This window comes from Solanum tuberosum, unplaced genomic scaffold, assembly GCF_000226075.1.
Source record: "Solanum tuberosum cultivar DM 1-3 516 R44 unplaced genomic scaffold, SolTub_3.0 scf00086, whole genome shotgun sequence".
Taxonomy (NCBI): Eukaryota; Viridiplantae; Streptophyta; class Magnoliopsida; order Solanales; family Solanaceae; genus Solanum; species Solanum tuberosum.
In genome coordinates, this window is record NW_006239010.1 from 1,204,655 (window position 1) to 1,210,654 (window position 6,000).

Consider the following 6,000-nt stretch of genomic DNA (forward strand, 5'->3'; position numbering starts at 1 on the left):
CTGTTTGTGTTTTCTCAAAGCTGTGATTGTGTTCTTTGTCTCGAGGTTGGGTCTTTCACATGTTAGCATGATTCAGAGGTACTTGTTCGAATGTTTGGAGGATCGGTTTCAAACCATTGTTGTTCTTGGAGGATCGATTTCAAACCATTGTTTTTCTTGTTATCTTAGCTTTCATAATATAATTGTGACCATTTTTTTTCTTTTCAAAATCACTGTATTAGTCTTAGTTTGTTCATGTTTAGCATGAACCTGCGTTATTTTTTGATGACTGATGTCATTTCCTTCATTCTTTCACCTCAAGTTGGAAGAATGAAGCAAGACATCAATATTTTGAGTTCATTTATTATTTCATATTTTGCTGTTTTGAATCTGTAGTTAATTGATTCAACCATGTTAATCTCTTTTCATGCTTTGCCTATTTGAAGTTCATCTTTCCCTATCCATCTTGTAAATCTGGTTTGGAATGTCGTTGTTCGTTTGTCTATATTAGATGGATATGAAATTCGTATAGGACAGATTGATCGAGTTTTCAGTTTTGGGTATGCTTGAATCTTCTCTTGAGTCATCAACTGTTTGTTTCTATATGTCTAAATTTCCAGTAAATATGTGCATACTCTTACTGAATCAAATGGAAGGCAGTAGGTTAATCTTGTTTATCGTGTCTTTCCTGTTTTGTTCTTACTCTTTTGGTTAGTAGTCCTTTTGTCTTGTAGGCTTGCCTTTCTATTTCTGAAATAAAAACATCAATAGTTAAGAGATCATTTGATTTCGTTTCGACATATTAAAGTATCACAGATTTGCTTGTGTTTATTTTATAGCTGTCGATCCATCTCTGCCTTGCCTTAAGTTGGTCTCTTATTTATTTGGCATAGATTTTCTTAGAGTGGTCACCTCTTAAGTTTGAACTTGACTAAATAAAAATGACTAAATGAAGTGTGATTTCTGCCTAATATGCAGCATGCCCTCTATCTCTTTTATGATGTGAATTTTGTTATTTGCCAATCAGTTGTTCATTGAATAAATTGCCCTTATTGGACCCATGTTTACTCGCTTTTGATAGTCTAGTTTTGGATTTACTACTCCATGTCATGTAGTGAATTTGGTGATATATTATTTTAGATTGCATGAGTTACTTTATTTAATTAAATCATGTCTCATTTGTTTCTTTCCTTCTTTATCTCAAATGTTGATCTTTTTTTTTTTTGGAATGTGAAATCTGCCCGAATTCACCATGAACTCCCTCTTCTTTCCTTTGCATTTCATTTGGGCCATGAAGGCCCATTTTCTTTATTTTCGAGTCGGCCAGCCTTGGAAACTGATGAACAGGTATCGAGAAATCTATACAAGACCGGAATTTGAATTTTCAAGTCCCAAAAGTCCAAAAAAGGGTTGATATACTTGCTGTATACAATGATATACAGTAAAAAACGCAGTGATATACAGGTGAAAAGTGCAGAAATACGAAGTTCAAATAAAATTACAGGCCTGGGAGTTCAAGAATCAATGGTATACATGGTGTATACATCAAATATACATTTAGTGTATATTGGGACAAATGAGAATGAAAAGAGGCCAAAAGCCCAAGGAATTTTCAGCAGGTTCAGCAGATTTTGAAAAATTTGGGGAAAAGTCCATTTTTGGACCAATTTTTAAGAGTTAGGATAGGTGGGCCCAAGGCCCAACTTAGCTGAATTTGGGCAAATGGCCCAACTTCAAACTTTCTCTCCTTTTTCCTCTTTATTTATTTGTTATTGTATTGACTAACATTTTGGTTCAACTTAATTAATTTCCCAAAGGTAGTCATCTCTCTTTTATATTCAAAATTTATTTTCTTTATTTATTACTTAGCTTTATTTTTATTATTAGTTTTGTCAACACTTGAATAACTCTTCTTAGAAGATTTCCCTTTATTTGTTCTCCTTTAAAATAAAAAAAATAAAATAAAAAAAATAAAAATGAATTTCTTTTGTTAATTTTTTTTTAAAAATTAGATAAAGTCATTTTACTCAAATCGCCGATCAACCGCAAGTTAGCGGACATTCCAAGGGCCTAGCTCTTTCTTAAAATATACATTGAACTCGAACCCTTTTTATTTAAATAGATTTTTATATGTTTAAGTCTTTTGAAAACCTTAAGTTTTTTCTTGATTTTTACTGAAAAATTAAGTGGCGACTCTGTTCTTTTAGAAATTCGATTTCTCTTCAATAATAATTTTGATCGATTTTTTTTTGAAAATAGTCATTTTTCTTTTATTTTTTTCAAGTAAAACACGGAGGCATACTAGACAAATCATTAAGAAACACTTCTCTAAATTCTGACACCACATGAATAGACTCGATAGATGGAGACTCAACCTCAACATCCCGAATATGAGCCAAATAAGCCAAACAATCCTACCCTACCAGTTTAGTAGCCCAAATTGAGGATATGATCTTAGATTACTTAGGCTTGTACACCCCTTTCCACTCTGATTTTTCCTTTCCCAGATTATTTCGTGTTATAGACTTAGTATTACAATTAAGCACAACATAATAAGAGGACAACTGAGTCATGCCTAAGAGTATATCAAAGTCAATCATATCCAAAATCACCAAATCATCCCAAGTCTGAAAACCCATAAACAAAATGGGACAAGCACGATAGACATGGGTGACTATGACAGACCCGTAATTTGACTATCTCTAGAAAAATCACATTTTTTGAAATGTTCTAAGTATAAATCAATTTGAGAAAAATACTTAGAAAAGAGTTGCCACTTAATTTTTTAAAGAAATTAAGAAAACTTATAATTTTCAAAGATTTAAACATAAAAAATCATTCGAAAATACCAAAGGGGGGTTCGGGGTTCAATTTACACTTCGAGAAGGGTTTAAGCATTCGAAGTGTCCGCTAACATGCGGTTGACTTGCGATTTGACTAAAATATATATTGACTATCTTTAGAAAAATGATTTAACATAAGAATAATACTGTACAACATTTGGTTAATTTCGAGAAAAAATAATTAAATAAATGACACATTTTATTATTTCATTTTTAGAGAAATGGACCTAAAACAAAACAATTAAAGCATGAAAATCATTTTAAATTAATTGAGAAATAAACGTTTTGACTAACATTTTTGAGAAATGACTAACTAAGTATATATAATAATAATTTATACTGCTAGATTAACTTTGAGAAAGTAGTTAAACAAAGAGCAATTTTAATTTTTTAAGAAAATGGGACCTTAATTGAAATATTTGAATTAGAGACAAGTAATTAGAATTTAACGAAACTAAATTAGTTGGTTTTTATTTGAGTCATTTTTTGGTTTATGGAAAACTATTTTAAGCTAATAAAAATAAAAATAAAAATAAAAAAAAGTTTTGACTAAAGATTATAAATGAAAATACAAGAATTGATCAAATGTGATTTTTAGAAACAAAACAACACAAAGAAATATTTCGTCTTTTGGGGATCTCAACTAAGTTAATTAAAGTTAGAGTTAAATAAGATTAGTCAACACATAATCAAATAATTAGAAGAGTAAACGAGATAATGAAATTGGGCCCCTTCTTGGTCCAATTTCGCTATATTTTCAAGCTTCAATCTCATTCCCATTTTGCGTATACACTGGATGTATATCAGTGTATATGAGCGTGTATATCAGCTCTTTTCATGTATTTCTTACTTCCGAACACCTGTATGTCACCTTAACACTGTATTCCTGCGTTTTAGACCTGGATCTCACTGTTTTTGTCGTGTATATTGACGTATACCACTGTATTTCGGCTTATTTTCAGCATTCTGAGACTTGTTTTCAGTTTCCAATCTCTGTACAGCCCTATTCGGATGACCCGACTAACTTAAAGAAAAGAGAAATCGGGCCCCTATGGCCCAATCATTGAAATGCAACGGGAGGGTAGAAGCCTATGAGGACTCGGATATATTTCACATGCAATAAGGTAAAGGAAAGGAGTTAATATATAATCCAATTAACAAAAATGCAAGAAGAACACACTAATTTAATGCAAAATGCATATTTTGACTCAAGAAAGATGTATACTAACAAATAATCCTACCAAAGGGAATCACAGAGAGGCATACTGGACATCAAGAATAAAATATAAAATGAAATAAGCATAATAGGAGAACACAATAGCCACTTAAGCTTAATGAATTAACGTGTCTACTATACATGCCTACAGATGGCAAGATAGAGAGAAAAGGACACAAAAAGGACAAAGTTACTCATTATCATGCATATTAAAAGATATAGCAATAATACATATACTACACTAAAGGACACATGAAAAGCTATTCTTGTCTTGAATGATATGGAAGTGATTACTCATGAGCGACAATAAATTAAAGAGGATAAAAAAAATAACAAAAGTAGTCATACGTTACTACTAATGCTCATTTTTGAGACAAGTGGGGAAGTAAAGGAAAATATGTTCATGCACTATGTCCTTTATAGAATATTAGACCAACAATCCAATTTTTTTTAAAAAAAATGAAGAACTTTAACACTTATTCCAATATAGCCTTCAAGAAGAAAAAGACTACAAGAGATAGACAAAGAAAACTAAAAAAAAGCACATCATCACGCGAATTCTAACTACAACCGACAAACTTCATCAATAAACAAAATCATTTTAGATAAATGCTTAAGCCATGGCCATAATGATCTTGAAAAGGACAAGTATAATATTTTATTTAATACTCAACACAAATTCTTATCAAAACATATACTTCCAACGTTCCCATAAAGAAAAACGCATTAGTTGAACAATTTTTTTTAAAAAATGAAGCATTAGGATTCCTTTTGTAGTAATTTTGAAAAATTAGAGACTAAGGACACCTTTGAAATTTAAACACAACATTTAAACCCTTTGAAATAATGTTAAGCACAAGGAAACTTGGAACAAGGCAAGTTGTAAACAGAGACCTAAACAATTGCTATTAGACGCATTCGAACGACTCCAACAATTATCACACAAATATTGACGCTACAAGAGAAACTAAGAACGAGCATGGACCAAGCATGATGAATCAATCCTATTCAAGACTACTACTCGCAACTCGGATAACTCATTTTCGAGAATAGCTAAACATAGCCGCTTGGTTTATTTGCATCCTCCAAACTCATGACAAGCAAACACAGACTCTATTTTGACAAGTATGGACGGAGTGGTATTAAGATGATCAACGAATAAACAAACAGAAATTGAAATGAGCACAACTCATGCTAAGAAAAACTCGAGAAGAGCCATAAATAGAGAAAAGCAGATCAAACAGGTGATAAAATCATTTTGAATACGAAATACACATAATAGTTTCGGAAAGGCTACGAAGAAGAGAAAACTTAGGCTCAAACTATATAAGATCAACTCATAACCCAACTACAAATATTTCTTGATTTAACACTCATCGAAATCGGAATGAAGAAGGGAAGAGGCCGAGAGTTTTTTACCTTGTTGTGGGCATCGAACAGGGACAGGATGAACAAGGAGTAACGACTTGACCACCGACTGCGATCTTCTGGAAACTCCTATGAATACTAGCAGCTCACAAACAAAGGAAGAACTTATATATATATTTAAGATGTATTTCTCTATAAGTTCTTGCCAAAAAAAAATCTCCCTCTTAAACAGTGATTGAAGGAGGGAATATATAGAAGAAGAAAAAATCGTTTTAGGGGGGAAAATCCATTAAGAATTCAAACCACAATTTCCATCCTCTCTGCTATTTTCGAAACCACAGTAAAGGGGATGGGCAAAAGCTGATTTCCGTGAAAAGGGGGGAAAGGGGACGATGAAGAGTATGGGCGCAACAGACACCTGCTGATTTCCGGATTTGCTGGGATTTGAACGTTGCTTGTCCGTTGTTTGGAAGGAAGAAGAAGCAGGGGTCGGTTTTGGTACTGCTACTGTTGATGTATTGAAATTGAAAGGGAATAAGGGGATGGGGCCGGGTCAGGGATTGGGTTGGTTTGGTGTTGTATGTATTGTATTGT